Below are 16,254 nucleotides of genomic sequence, written 5' to 3' on the forward strand. Positions count from 1 at the left end.
CCATAAGAATAATGGAGAAAATATAGTTGAATTTTTTTATAATATGGGGCCTGTGGAAACTTTTCAAAGCATGTTATCTAATCCAGAAAGCAAGTATCTATAAGCCAACAACAACAACAACAACAACAAAATATTGCAACATATTTGCCAGATATTGAGCAGGAAATTGTTTTTTAATTTTAATTTTTGCAGTTAAAGGTTTTGACTTTTGAGATTTCCTCCTGTGCTATAGATATCAAGTGCTTAGTTTGGAACTCAAAGTCAAGAATTTGATTTTTTGGGGTGTTTTCTCCATTTACCACTCACTCTATGGAAGTAATACCTCATTCTCATGGCCTACTTTTAATAGCAGAATGGCCTTGAGGGAAAAGGGAATTTCAAAAATGTAAAATAAAAACCAGCAGTAGATAAGTATGTTGCTAATTTTTAAATAGCTCTTATAAATTGATAGGAAAAAGATAAATCCATCAGTACAAAAATGGACCAAAAGATAAAGATGTTATTCACAAAAGAAATGAAAATGGCCAGTAAATATATGAAACAGATGTTTAACTTTGCTTGTAACCAGAGAAAAGAAAAACTTATTAAGATGTCATTTTCACCTATCATATTAAAAAAGGAGAAAGAATATAATAATGTCCATGGATGGAAATCGAGTACAGGAAAAACAACTTCCATGTAGTAAAAACTGGCATCTCTTAAGAGGGCAGTTTGGAACATGTGGCATAAATGTATAATGTATATACCTTTTATTCCACACGTAGGCATTTTTTTCTAAGAATATAATCTGATATCTTCACAAGTTTTGTTCGAGGAGTTAATTACAACATTCCTCATAATAATGAGAAATAAGGGGTCAGTCACAGATATATACTGGTTGCTGACAATGGAATATTACCTAGTATGGGACACTAAGCAGCTATTGAAAGTAACGCTATAAAGCCGTCTTTAGTGATGGGAAAACTGCCCGTGGCAGTGGGGACCTCCACGGGAACGAGGATAACCCTGGGCGTCTCTTCGTGGGGAAACAGAGACGCACAACCTCCGCGTTCCCATCCACACACGCTGGGGTGCGAATGGCGGCCTTGGTCTTCTGCAAGGTAGCTGCCCTGATAGGGAGGTGCTATTTTTTGTTGTTGTGGGTAAAACAATGTATGCATTTGTAGAGGGAACCTAGTTTTTTAAATGAGGACCTCAGACTTCTTTGGGAGAGAGCAGTGACGGTGCTGGGTGGCGTGCTCGCTTCTGAAGATGCTCCTTCGCCGGCCTGGGATGCGCGGGGAAGGGACGCAGGGAAGGCGAACGCCGCTGCGTGGGAAGCTGAGCGGAATTTTGGGAGTCGACGCGAGCCAGGCAGGGCGGCGAGGGGGTGCCGGGGGGTGGACGGCGACGGGGAATGAATGGAAGGTGCAGAAGGAGATGTCCGTGGGGCAGCACGAGACACCTTCTTCGCAAGAACAGGGTGTGTAGGGTGAAATGGTACATTGCTCTCTCTTCCCCGCGGCCCCCACCGTCGTCCTCAGCGGCGGTCACGCCTGCCACAGGCGCTTCCACGGGAGGCAGTTTGCGTCGCGAAGGGGCAGGGCAGGGGCCAGCCCATCGCCGGGCGGAAGAACCCAGGCTGGGCCGCCTGCCCACGGCGCCAGGGCTGCCGCACGGCTTCCTGGGGGCTGTTCATCAAAATGAAAAACGTTTGTGCTTTTTTTCCCTGCTGGTGGAATTTGGGGTCATTTTTTTGCATCCCCGTGAACTATTTACAATGATCATGATTATTTCTCTGAATTAGGATAACACTATAAGATTATTTTCTTTTCAACTAGCACAACCATGTAAATGCATCTGATGCCAATGAACTGTACTCTTTTTTTAAAAGGGTTAAGATGATACATTTCGTGTTACGTGCATTTTATCACAGTTTGTAAAAGCAGCCTCATTAATGACACACGACATGGATATCCACTACAAATCCTTGTGATGTAGAGGATGAAAGGAAAAATAAAGGTATTTAATAAGTAGATTACAGTTTCTCTGGGGTAATTGAGTGACGCCTGAAATGTTGTGCATTGTTTGCTTTGGACTACTTTCAGTAGTAGGAGAGAAAAAGCACTGAGTAGGCAAGAAAGTTCACCATTACAAAGCTAGTGTGCATTACAGGGAAGACATGCGTAGTTTTTGTTTCAGTTTCCATATTTTATTTTTGCCCTTGTCACTGCCCACATATTTCTAAAAATTGCCACCAGGGGGCAGGAGTGTGCCAATGTCAGGCACCTGAACCAACCAGGCTTGGGTGTTCCTTTCAATGTCCCCAAAGAGGAATTCCTGTTTCTATTGATCAGATTAAGAAACTGAGGCACAAAGTAAGATAAATGGTAGGCACCCTAGCATTTACGTGGGAGGCAGAGATAAGGTTTAACACTAATGTCCATAAGCCATCACTTAGTCCCTTTTAGGGCTCACCTGAGTTTATACCTACAATTTCCATAAGTTTTCAATGTTTTATGACACCCTTTTATTAAAGTCAATAATGAAACTTTAAATAAACAACCAAACAGAAAGAAAACAGGCACGTTTACTTCATGGATGGCAATGCAGTAGCTGGAATTATTGGGAGAAAGTCACAAATAGGAGCTAAAACTCAAGGGAAGAAACGAGGCTTGGCTTGTCCTCTATTCTGAAACCTTTCTTTCAGAGTTTTCACTTGTGAAAACCTTGGTGTTTTTTTTCTTTCTTTTTAATGCCAAAAATGCCTTAAAGATGGCAGCAGCAGGTGAGGAAGGTGACTTATAGCCACTGATAAGAGTTTCTTTTATTACTGTAAGGTTTCTCAAACATCACTGCTATGGGCTGAGTTGTGTCTCCCACCCCAGCCCCCCACCATCAAATTCACGTGTTGAAGTCCTTACCCGCATCGTGCAGAATGGGACTACATTTGGAGATGAGATCTTCAGAGAGTAATTGTCATCAAAGGTAGCCATTAGGTTGGGCCCTAATCCAGCAGGACTGATATCTTTGAAAGAAGAGAAGATTAGGACAGAGACACATGGAGAGGACCAGGTAAAGTCACAGCGAGGGATGGCCGCTTACAAGCCATGGAGGGAGGACATCGGGAGAAACCAAGGCTGCTGACACCTTGATCTTGGGCTTCTGGCCCCCAGAACTGTGAGGAAATAAATGTCTGTTGTTTAAGCCCCCTAGACTGCAGTGCTTTGTGATGTCAGTCCTAGCAAACCTACTTCAAAAAACCTACACCGACAGGACAAAGGAGGCTTGTGGAAAATGAGAGACCTGTGAATGACTGGAAAAAGAAAGGAAAATAGTGAAGAAAATGTCTATACTTTTAGTTTCTTCTGAGAATAGTCAGGGCACAGGGCTGTCAAAAAGATGGCATTGACCTTGTATAATTTTCATTCTTCAGTAACCATAATCACATTACCATGTGAGCAAACCACACAGATTTTTTTTTTTTTGCCTAAAAAAGAACGATTTTCTATTCTTTAGCATACTACAGTTACCTATGCATGGATATAAATCAAAAAAGGCAGCGGCACTTTGTGGATTCAGATCTAGCCAGGGAGGGTGGATCCTCAGACCAAAACCTTGAGAGTAAGACCGCTGACTAGTGGCTGAACACGTGGCTTCTTAAACTTTCCAGCTGGTAGCTTTACAGTTGTTTTTCCTTCTTGTGTATATCCCTAGATACACAAACAGAAGACCCCAAAGCTGTCCAACAAGTACTATTAATTGATTAGCCAAGGAATAACGACTCTGTTATCTTTGCCTCTTTTTTATGGCTAATAATGCTCTGTTTGTCTGTTTGTTCCTCTCCTTGAGGGCTCTTGTTGCCTGGCCTTCCCTTTCTCCCCTCTCTCCTCTCACCTCCTTGTCCCTGTCCCCTGCATGCTCTGTCACTGCTATAGTGCAATTCATAAATCCTTGTTGCTAATTCCATTCCCAGTGGCTACTAAGATGGTGTTCCACATATATTACAATAGATATGTACATGCGGAAAGCAATTAGTGTTATTATTCTCAGAATGTTTTCCTTTAAAAAATTTATAAGTGAAAAACAAAAGACAAGTGTTTGCTTATAAAGTGCACCACGCTTTTTGGTGGCATTAATTTCCCAGCAGCCCTGCAGGGAAAGGAGGGGGAGTCGGTTTTCAGCTCCTCTAAAGGGTTTTGTAATGTTCTTATAAAATTCTCTAAACGAAATAACTCTCAATTCTGTTTAATATTTAAAAGTGGTTTGAATAGAATTTGTGGAATTCCAAAGCCTTTACTCCTACAAGCATATATTATGCACTTCATGAAATTGCTTTGTAGCAATGTTCTCTAGAGGTGATCTCTCAATTTAGGGCTCTGTGAGAAGAGGTACAGCAGAAGGTCCGAAATGACCTGTATCAGAAGAAAAGGAAAGAGGAGGAAAGGCATTTTGAGAGAAGCTGAAAGAGGGTTGGCATTGTGACCTGTGGAAGTGAATCCCCCTCTTCATAGAAAACTGGGGACGTGGAAGCTTGGGGGAGAAGCCGAGGCCGACTGACCTTTCGGGTCCAGCAGGGCCAAGGAGACAAGGCCAGGCGCTCTGAAGGGCGGGGTTTCCTGTGCCCGGCTCCGCGCAGTAGGCTGCCGGGCTGGGCCTGCAGCGCGGCTGAGCTCCTGGCCGCCCCGGACGGGTGCATCCGTCTCGGAACAGGCGCAGCTCCGCACACCAACGTCAGCTCTGGGAAGCTGGGGACTGGAAGAAGCAGCGCGTAGATGGCAGAGTTCTTATGCGAAGGAGGTTTCCCATTGCTGGCTTGAGGAGGGAGTGGGCCGGGAATCCAGAATCTCAGGATCACTTCTAGGAGCCAAGAGGGACCCTGGGCCAGCAGCCAGCAGAAAAACGGGGACCTCAGTCTTACAACTGTGACGAAATGGATTTGGCCAAAGGCTCCTGTGATGTTGGAAGCACTTTCTTCCCCAGAAACTCTAGGTAGAAGCTCAGGTGGCTGAAGCTTGACCGGGAGACCGAGGGCCGAGAATCCATTTGAGCAGAATTGGGAAGGACTTCAGGTTTAAGTAACTCTAGGTGGTTTTAAGCTGCTAAGTTTGTGAAAAGTTATTATGCAGCATCAGAAAATTAATACAGTGATATAATACTGAAAAAAACTCTTTCCTTAAGATAGCCTGATGTTCCTAAATTAGCTTCAAACTGGTTCTGCCTTCCACCTGCTGCCTGACCTTGGCGCTGCTCTGGCCCTGTTTCCTCGCCTGCATAGCCAAGGAAATCACGACTGCTTCTGTAAATGGTTTCTAGGCGAAGCGAATTAATATTAATAAATTCCTAGCAGGCTCCTTAGCATCTGGTAGGCACTCATAAATGTCTTTTCCACTCTTATTCTTTCATGAGTCTATTTGGAGTTTTCCAGAAACTATATGACTTATCATGATAGATGGGATGCAGAAGTAGATATGAGAATCTAGTTGTCTTCTATTAATCCAGACATTAAAGAGACTTACAAAAAAGGAAAAAAAAAACTTGCAAAAAATTAAAGAGACAATGCTAATCTTCCCACAAGGTATTTTTGTTTGGGAAAATATAGTTATCTTTCAAAAGAAAAATATTATTTCTGTTAACATGTAAAAAGTTTATTATATTCATTTTTAAGTGAATTAATAAAAATCTAAGTTTCCTTAGTTTTAATTGCCAGTATGGTAAATATCAAACATCAAAAGCTCTTTGCTGTCCTCGATTAGTTTTAAGAAGGCAAGGGCATCCTGAAACCGAAATATTGTGCTCTATCAGAGGACCCAATACTTTCTGGTACGTGTTCATCATCCAGGGAGAAATAAAAGGTGCCAAGATGAAGAGGTCTGTGGAAAGACTGTAGGAAACACTACAGGCGATGTGTTCACCTCTACGCCCCCCTCACACCACACATTAAAGGGCGGAGGGGTTCTGGAGGCACACATGCACTTCGGGTTTGCTTAACTCAGCGCCTCCCCTCCTCAAGCTGCTCTAGACGATCAAGTTGAACACTTAGCCAGGATTATTTTAGTCGCCACTGAGGGCAAGGCTCAGGTCCAGGCTCAGACTGTGAGAGAGTAATTGTATTTTAAAGGCATCAGAAAAGAAGATACTGACATTCATACTAAGGAAGATAATTTTTTTTCCAAGGAAAAATGATTTTAAAACTGGATGTCTACCAAGACATCAACAGCGTTTTCTGTTCCGAAGTTCAAGGAGCTGCTCCGGCAAAGTCGCCCCCAGTGCATTTCACTCCCTGCTCCGTCCCCTCTCTGCTGTGCTTATTCGCTGTTGCCTCCTTCGTGCAAACTTACTGCCACGTGGCGACGGAAATTTTAAAAGATACCTTTTTTTTTTTTTTTTTACTTTGCACAACCATTGTTTCTAGAAAGCATTTTTCTAAGCCATGTATGTGCCCTCAGAAGGCGAAGATGGCTGAGGGAAGAGGGGAAAGTTAGTTGTTACTAACTGTCTGCTAATTCCTCCTGCCCAGGTGAGTCCCCGTCCCGCTGCCTGGGCCTCAGGCGCAGTGCCGTCATTCCTCTGGGGAGAGAGCTGCCCCCCTCGCCCGGGGGCACAGGGTGTGGTGGAAGGTGTTACATTCTTTCCCTTGTTCTATTTCTGTAACAGCTCAATTCTGAGACATGAAAATCTCCCTTTCTACCTTAAAATAGTCTTTGAAGAAAACCGCAAAGCTGTAAATCATTAAATGTTGCCCCTACTGCTTGCTAAGGAACCTACACATAACAAAGGAGGGTGTTGGGAATTTGAGGAAATTCTTTCAGAGAAGAACAAGGAATAGAATAAAGTAGAAAAACCTCAGCCTGTGATTGGGGAATAGGACACCAAGGGGAAGCTGGTGCTTTTTGAAGGAGACAGGCTATTTTGACGCGCGTTCACGGAAGACCAGACACTCTCAACAGGAGCCTATCTAGTGTGGGAAGCACTTGAGCGTCGCCAAGCCGGGCGAAGGCTCTTCCCTGCTCCGCATTTCCTGCTCTGCCTTTCTGACCCCCACCCCGAGTCTCACTCTTTTTCCCAGTGACTGATCCATAACTCCAGCCAAGGTTCTGATAGTCAAGAGCCGTTTAAAATAGTGTCGGTTCCTTTGGGTATTTATATTTCAAGGTCAGGGAGAGAGGTTGGGAGGAACAGACTGGTAGGTCCGAACTCTGACGCTGGGTGGGTAAACCTTTGGTGTCGGTGTCTGGGGGTCCGGGGGCTCCACTGGGAGCCTCTCAGACGCCATCTCCCCTGGAAGGGCCTACATGGAAGTAGGGAATGAACTCCGAGGCGTGGGCTTTATTCTCACGGTTTGTTGCATTTAGTGTTCGTTATCTGGCTGAGTGCACACACACTCCCTGACAGCAGGGTTTTGTGTCTGCTGCACTCACTGCTGTGTGTGCACCTGCCTACGCGAGGGGCCCTGGACCTGCCTCAGGGAGTGTCTCAGTGTAGCCTTTGTTATGCAGCACCAGACATGGCATTTGACAACTAAAAGCATTTGTCAATATGTGTAAAGATGAGCAATTTCCATTTTCTGCTTAGCTCTTCAGCATTTTCATTATACATGCAAAGTGGCCAGGATGGGCGTCTACGAAAGACTGAGGCTGCCATTTTCCAACAGTATAGCAGAAACCCAGGGGGTGGGTTCCATGCCCTGTACATTAAATAGTGGAGTGAGGACTCTCTGTTGTCTTAATATAAGAATATATTCTTATCTTGACCTTTCTGATGGGGATTTTTGAATTGAAGAGCAACTGTCTACTGATTCCAAATAAATTGGTAGTCAGTTTATCTCCTACACATTTGTAAAAGATGTAGTACCTCCAAATATGTACAAAATCCAATTGTTGTTGTCTAAAGATTGATATTAGCCTGAGAACTGAAATAAAAATGTGGTTCAAGACCACAAGGTCTTTGTACTGATAGTAAATTTTAAAGTTTAGAATGGACATAAAAGGTGCTTAAATTACTGTTCTTGTTCTGTTTTTAAAAAGAATGACCTATTAGTGGATTTCTTTTGGGGGGCTAGTCTCTTGGAAACATGAAGGATACTCAAATTCGCCATTGTTTGTTCTTTGATTAGTACATGCTTTTCTTTAGGAAATAGAAACTCAAAGTCTATTTCTCTCTTTGCCTTAGAGATTTCACTCATCTTTTCTGTATTATCCAGCAGGGTTACGTGATTAGGTACATTTATTTTATGTTTCCTCTCAGAGCGGATTTAAATTCTTTTACTTAGAAGCCATCCCTTTGGGAAACAGAGAGGGCTTATCTTAGCTGGCCACGTGGATTCCTGTGAGCTCTCTCATCCAGCGGGAAAGCAATTCACATTCCGCTGATACAGAGCTATCTTGTGTTGCTCCGGTATTTGGTGAGTTTTCAGTTGCTTTTCCCGCTCTCTAGCAGGTCCTCTTCTCGCTGTTAAACACTTGGATCTTTCTTCATTCTTCAAAACCTTATTTATGAATCAATTCTTGGTGAAGCTTTTCCTTTCCATCTTCTGCTTCCTTGCCCCTACTCCTAGGCCAGAGTTTATCACGGCTTCTTCTCCAGCGTCTCCACACCATGGACATGCCTCCGCTATTACACCAATCACACTCTATTGTGGCCATAGTGTAAATTCTCCTAATTGCATTTCGCTTCCTAGGATTAAAGTTGTTGAACTTCTCAACCTGTGTCAGCTCAGTTCCAGGGTCTCCACACAAGACTTCTAAAAAATGAGTTACTATGTGATGATAACAGCACCTAATATATATCAAGTGCTCACTATCGTATTTTGTCAATTCCAAGAGGCATTTTTCTTTCATATGCAAACATTTCTAAAATCAGGATCTTAAAAGTTGAAGAAGTCTTACGTGAAATACACTGTATACCAGCCACCAGGCCAATTCCTTCATATTTCATTTCATCCTTAATCACCCAGTAAAGTAAGAACTATTACCTTTTGTTTCTGGCCGAGGAAACAGACTTAGAGGGATTCAAAAACTGGCTCAAGGTCACCCAGCTACTAAGAGGCAGAGCAGGACTGAAATTTAGTTATTGCTGTGTTCATCCCTGCGATCTTAATCACTGTCCTGGGGAAGAGTGGAGAGAATGCAAGAAAAGAAACGTATTTAGGACCTCTTTTATATAGCAGCTCCTGCGCTAGTTCCTGTACATACTACTTCCCATTTTATCCTCACAAAAACGTAATGAGGTAGCTATGACAGTCTTTATGTTATAGGCAAGGAAACTGAAGCTCATGTTAGATAGCTTGTTTAAAACCATGTAGCTGGAAGTGCTCAAGCTAGGATTTGAACCCAGGGCTAGTGGTTTCCAAAGTCTCTCTTACCACAATTTTATTTTATACGTAGTAGGCCTCCATAGATACCTAATAAATGAATGTATGAATTAATTTTTTTAAAAAATAAAATAAAATTGTGGTAAGAGAGACTTTGGAAACCACTAGCCCTGGGTTCAAATCCTAGCTTGAGCACTTCCAGCTACATGGTTTTAAACAAGCTATCTAACATGAGCTTCAGTTTCCTTGCCTATAACATAAAGACTGTCATAGCTACCTCATTACGTTTTTGTGAGGATAAAATGGGAAGTACATTCATTTATTAGGTATCTATGAAGGCCTACTATGTACCAATACACTGATACTATGAGAACGGATAGGGGTACAACAGCAGACAAGGTAGGCATCGTGCTGCCTTCACAGAGTTAGAAACAAGAAAAATAAAATACACTGTTTATTTGAGAAAGTGTCCCTAGTTAACTTTTGCAGAAGAAGTCAGTAAATTGACACCCCTTCCCTCGATGAGGTTAAGGTGCCGCTCTTTGAGGTTGCATTCCCCGGGTGTTGAGGAGGCTTTAGAGTCATGGTTCTCCATCTTGGCTACAAATTGAAATGACCTGAAGGGACATCAAAAATGCTGGTGCCTGGGCCCCACTCCTGAAGATTCTGACTTGACTCTTCGGGTGCTGGGTGGGGGCATCAGCACTGTTTAAAGCCCACAGGGGATTCCAGGCTGCACGCGAAGTGGAGAACATGGCTTTAGAGACACGCCCTGTCACCAAAACCAGTAAGTGGTCCTGGATGATGGGGCTGAGCAGGGGACAAAAGAACACTGATCTGGTTGGAATAACAGTCTCTCTCTAGTCTTTGTGGACCGAGAACATGCGTGGCCGCTTGACATATGTGAAGTCAGTTCATAGTCCTACCAGCCAGTGGGGAGGTCACTTGTAGTGTTCTCAGAGAGAGGCGAGAACACCGAGGCGCGGCGGCACACAGCCTGGCTCTGGGGGTTCCGACCTTTGTCACTCTGGCCCAGAGCCTCTAAACACGGCGCAACAGTGATTTTACACCATGAAGAATTACAGCAGAAGAGAAAACTTGTCATAATGGCAGAATATCATTAAACCAGTTAAATACCAGTTAATAACCGAGAGTGGCTGCATAGAATACCTTTGAGCTCTTCATATACATGTGTGTGTGTGTGTGTGTGTATGTGTATATATATATATATATATATGCTTCTGTGATGGATGTGTCTAGAGCTTTAGCCCTGAAAACGCCAGTCTCCAAGGAATAGTTGATTTTGCCTATGTGTGTGTGTGTGTGCGTGTGTGCGCGCGTGTGTGTGCGCGTGCTCGTGTATGTATACATATGTATATGAGAGTGTGTATGATTTTGTCTTTCATAAAGAAATACCCTTTCTCCTCTTTTAAGGAAAAAGCAAGATGGTTTCACAAACTAATTGTAATGCATTCACAGTAAGAATTCAGACACAGTCTTTGGTATAGTCCGTCCTTTCAAAGTTTTCATTCTCTACTTGGGTGACTTCCACTCTGTAACCAGAGTGAATGAATTTTGTAATTAGAGTGGCGGCGCCCAAAAAACGAGTTCCATGAAGAATTAGCTCTAAGAGTGGACCTTTGAAAATGGGTTCCATGGTCAAATTAATTTAGGACACGTAGCCAAGCTGTTCCTCTCAAAGAATTGAAACGTTTCACTTTAAGTCCACGTGTAAGGTCCGGTACGCCTGTTACCCTCTTGTGGAACTAGTGTTCCCATCATACACGTCAGGGGCAACCACCTGGGGGAGAGACTGCAGCTGCTTGCCAGTGTCCGCTCTCTTCTTTTAGTGGGAGAATCTCTGCATTTTAGTTAGGCACAGACATAGCTTTTCAGCTCAGGATGGCCTTCCCCAATTCCTTGCTCAGCAGTTGTGGCTGTGTGAGTACGTTTTTGCCAGTAGTTATGTGGGCAGTTTCTGTGTTGCTTCTGTAAAGGAAGTGGCTAGTTCTCCACTTCCTGTCTTTCGCCCTCCTAGCTGGTGACTCACCTTGGCCAGGACAATACGTTAGGGGATGCAAAGGAAGAAGATACAGGGATCCGGGTCCTGGATGGTTTTGTGGACTAGCCATCTACTTCTGAATTGTTCCATGGGAGGGAAATAAAACTCCATCTTGTTTGAATTATTGCATTTTGGATGTCTTCGTTATATAGCTGCTTAACCAAAACTGTCACTAATCACTGTCCTAGAATTCTCTAAGAATTTTATGCTTGGGTTAGCATAAACTTCCTGAATTCTATGGGCTTTTCTTAATAAATGCTTCTAATGAGAAATTCCTAAATGCTTTAGAGGAAGCTAAAATTTTAGGTCAAATAACATTTAGAATGAAGCTAAGTTGTTGACTTAAGATTAAAATAATGTACATCAAATCAAGAAACATTTGCTCAGAGCGAGCCAGGTTAAAGACTGGACTTTCTAATGAAAGAAGATGAGGTTTTAAATGGCTCATGTTGTGTATAGTATCACTAATTCTTCTAAGTGTGTTTATACGTAAGTGTCTCGAGCTACTGAAATAAATGAATGATTCATATTAGCTTCAAAAAGAAAACCTTTGGGGTTTTCCTGTGTCTGTTCAGTATTTTACTTGCCATTATTTAAAGGCTTATTCAAGACATTTAATAGCAGACACACTGGCAACAATGTCATTTCTGACCTCAGTCAAACATAATAGGAGAGAGCAAATTGTGTTTTCCTCAGAAAAGAAAACCACAGCATATTTTCCTCCTGGAATAATTTGATTTCCTTTTGCTGTAGAGAGTCCAGAGCAAATGACTGCAATTCTACCATGAGCTTCCACAAGTTGAAACCGAATGTCTGTGATTTTACTTCGCATGATGACTTTTCTGCACTAATGCTTGGGTTTCCACTCGAGGGCCCCTGATTGCTGGATGTGCTGTGAGATCTTAATGTAACCGAGCACGCTTGGCTTGGCTCCGCTGTGGGGCAATGGCATCCTGCCGGCTTCTGTGATGGATGTGTCTAGAGCTTTAGCCCTGAAAACGCCAGTCTCCAAGGAATAGTTGATTTTGCCTCTGACATTTATGAAGGACACCTGTGTAATGTCTGACCATGGCCCGAAGCTCTGTATCTCCACATTTATCACGGTACCTGTGTTTAGCGGTGAGCTGGGCAATGAGGAGCCATTTACTAATTGGAAATTGTAACAAGTTTTGACTTTTTCATTGCAACATCTGTGAAGCAGTATGAGATTTGATCGGTGACTAAAAAATCTTTATTTAATTTACTACCAGAAGCAGATTGAATTTCAGATTCCCTTTGCTGGCATTAGAGTCAAGATAAATCTTTTATAAGGGTGTACAGAAATTCTAAAGAAAAAGTGAAACCAATGGCTTTTTAGATTTTCCTTGCTTTATGTTGAGTTTCCTGGAAAATATAATTGTTTCTTAGGAGAAAGTTTAGAAAGTACTTGTGCAGAAGGACAACAGAAAAGGAACCATGATATTTCATACTTTTAGGCTCCTGAATGTTTCTTTTGATCCGTTTCCTGTTCTTTATTGCAAAGTTTGCAGGTCATGTCATCTCTGGAACATTCTCGCTCAATTATCAATGAAAACCAAAAGCATCTGTGGGTGTCAACTATTCTTCCAAAGATTAGCACAGATTCACTATTGACAAAACAAAATAGCACAGTCTTCTACCTTAAAATGTCTTTCGAGATGAGATTTGTGAGCCTTTTGGGTGCGCATGCTATAAAAATGCAAAATGGTGGTAATGGATGATGTAAAGGGGAAAAAAAGATTTCTGTAGGGTCCCTTCCTTAAAGGAAACAAAGCCACGGGTTCTATACAACATCCACAATAGGACACGCCTGCCTCTGTGCCAGGCTGCTCATTTTTCCCTTTTCTCATTCTATGTGCACAGAATCTTCCAATCTCAGCCTGCCACTCCTGACATGAGTCCTCAACGCATTTTGGATGGCAGAGTTGCAAACAACTGGCCATGTTTGTGATGCGTTTTTGGTGAAGAGCTTTAGTGGGTAAAGAACAGAGTGAGTAAACGCTCAGGAAAAAAATAGGCTTTTGTTCACGATATTCTTAGATTTTAGGAAAAAAAACAACCCTGTTTCTTTCAACTGAATAGCTTCAGAATGTATCTTGTTGTTAAGCAAACTGGCCACCTGCTCCGAATCCTTCCTGAAATGAGGTAGGATTACTCACCAAATAAAACAAAGAGATCCGTTCATCAGGGCAACAAGCATTTGCTCTTTGAGAAGGTGCCAACAGAACATCGGCTGGGCTTCATTCTGTCATTGTCTGTGTTAGAAACCATGGGCACAAGCAAGGTCACACGAACTCCAACAGTTCAGATTCTATGAACTTGTGAGAGCCTTCGCCTCCAGAACTCCCTGCCAAGCACATTTTTAGGGTATCTTTGGTGGTGCCTCCTCTGCACTCATAAATAGCCGTTCTGCCCAGTGGTGTCCTCATCTGAGACAATCTCTAAGGGCAGTCACTGCCTGCTATCCCCACACCCCTTGAACTCCCAAAGTGGCAGACGCAGGGGACCAAGCACAGCTCCACAGAGAGCGCATTCTGTCCGCAGGCACATCAAGAGGGCCTTCGGCTGTGCCTCCCCAGGTCCTTTGGGAAAAGAGTTTTGGGTTTTTTTGTCTTCCCGTTTTGGCCTGCAGCACCTCTCTGTAGAGCTCAAACATGAGTCCCTGAGTCCTGAGCAGGATAGTCAACCTGTTGTTCCCTTCAAATCCCAGGTGTCTTCCACAGAGTGCCTTCAAGGGCCCTACTCCCTGCAGCCAGCCCGCGTCCCTAGGCAGATCATTTGGTACAAATAGATACCCGGGGGCTGCCGCTACTTTGTCAGACATGCTCAGACACGCCTGCATCCCAGAAGAGGCAACAACTTTGGCTGAAACCAAAGTCCCTCAACACGCGTAACAAAGTTGCACACAAAATACTATGAAACATAAAGTCTTCTAGTGGAAAATGTCTCACATCAGCTTGGGTCATGCACGCATGCTTCATTTATAATCCAAATAAAGTCCAAGGCCCCATGTAGTCCCGTCTTGGCACCACACCATGGTAACACAGTCTAGCAACCAAAAGTAATTAAAAAGTAATTTCCACGTTTATTGGCGCTTCTTTAAGAACATTAAATGAGTGACAAGTTTGTAATTTTTAGTCGCACTTTTAGAAGCTCTTTTTCTTCTTCCCTGGATTTCTCTCCCAAACTTACTTCTATGTGTCTTACTTTGTCTTCTTTTTTTGCCTTTCCAATTATCCCTTTCCTTCTCAAAATCTAGGAATTTCTGGCAAAATTGAGCTTATCTTAATGGGCCAAAGCAGCAGGGAAACTAGCAGACTGGGACAAGATCCTTTTTAGTGAGCAGAAAGGGTGGAGAGACGTTGACAATTTTTGTTCCTATTACGCTCTCATCCAACCTCTCTTGAGCACCTGTTATACATGGTAGGCACTGAGAACGTAAATGAATAAGATATAGTCTGTGACTTCAGCAAACTCATGCCCATCAGAGGGTACAGGCGTATTAAACAAATGATAGTACTCAGTGGGCAGGTGTAAGGGTGGAGTTAGACTTTAGGCTGTGGATGATGTCAGGCTTGGGTAGGTCAATAAAGACTTCACGGAGGCAGAGACCTTGGCCTTTAAGGATAATCTGCACTTTTTAAAGTGGGTGGTTTCCCAAGACAGAGACCCAAGAGTCATCCTGGAGTCTTCCCATTCCTTTATCTTCTATAAATGCTGTTCGTCCTTATAGCCTGCTGATTCTATCTCCTTGATACCTCTTTTATGCAGCTCTTCCTGTCTGTCCACCTTCTACTGTTTACTGTTAGCACACTTTTCTGCTATGAAAGTATCCAATCAACTTTCTTATTTATCTTCTTGCCTCTAATCAGATACATTTTGAAAATATCTACCATGTTGCTTGTTGTCTAGATAAGTAGTTTTCAATTTTGTTTTTTGTTTCAAGACTCCTTTACACTCTCAAAAATTATTGAGGACCCCAAAAAGCTTTTGCGTAAGTGGGTGATAGAAATATTTACTACATTAGAAATTAAAGTAAGAAATTAAAAAATTTAAGGTGCAAAATAATCCCATTACATGTTAACATAAGTAACATATTTTTAGGAAAAATGTGTTTTACAAAACAAAATAAAATTTAGTGAGAAGAGTATTTCTATTTTTTGCAAGTCTAAAGTGTTGGGCTTAGTAGAGGACCGAAGGATCCACATACTTATTTTGACATTCGATCTGCTGCAGTATCACATGTCGTTAGCCTCCGTAGGCCTCTGCTATAAACTCATAAAAATGAGAGTGAACACTACTATTATGAAAATACTTTTGACCTTGCAAACCTTCTGAAAAAGTCTTGGGGACCCCCAGGCTTCTTGGGTTACACTTTGAGAACTGCTGATACAGATCTTTCTAAAGTACAAACCTGATTTTGTTTCTTTGCTGCTTAAAATCTTTCAGAAGCTCTCTTTTGCCTACAGGATAAAGTAAATAAGGGTGGGAAGACACGAAGGTGACCCCTAGGTTGTAGGTGGAGGTAATTATATAAACAAAATAGAAAATAAGAAAGAAAGGAGAGAAAGGAGAAGCATGTTTTTCATAGCAATGAAGGTTGATGAATTCAGGGTTTTTGTTTGTTGTTTTTTTTGTCAGGTGTTTTGAGGTGAGTACCAGTTAACTTCTGTGCAAAACAAACCACTGAGAAAACACACACACACACACAAATAAAAAACATAGTGGCTTAAAACAGCATTTGTTATACAACACCAAAGACAGGATCTGTGAAAAAAAGAATTGATAAGCTGGACTTCATTAACATGAAAAACTTCCTCTCTGTAAAGGACAAGAGAATTAGAAGACCAGCCACAGATGGAGAAAGGATTTGTAAAAGCCA

The sequence above is a fragment of the Pteronotus mesoamericanus genome, unplaced genomic scaffold (genome assembly GCF_021234165.1).
Source record: "Pteronotus mesoamericanus isolate MK-2021 breed Mesoamerican mustached bat unplaced genomic scaffold, CSHL_Meso_final contig_163, whole genome shotgun sequence".
Taxonomy (NCBI): Eukaryota; Metazoa; Chordata; class Mammalia; order Chiroptera; family Mormoopidae; genus Pteronotus; species Pteronotus mesoamericanus.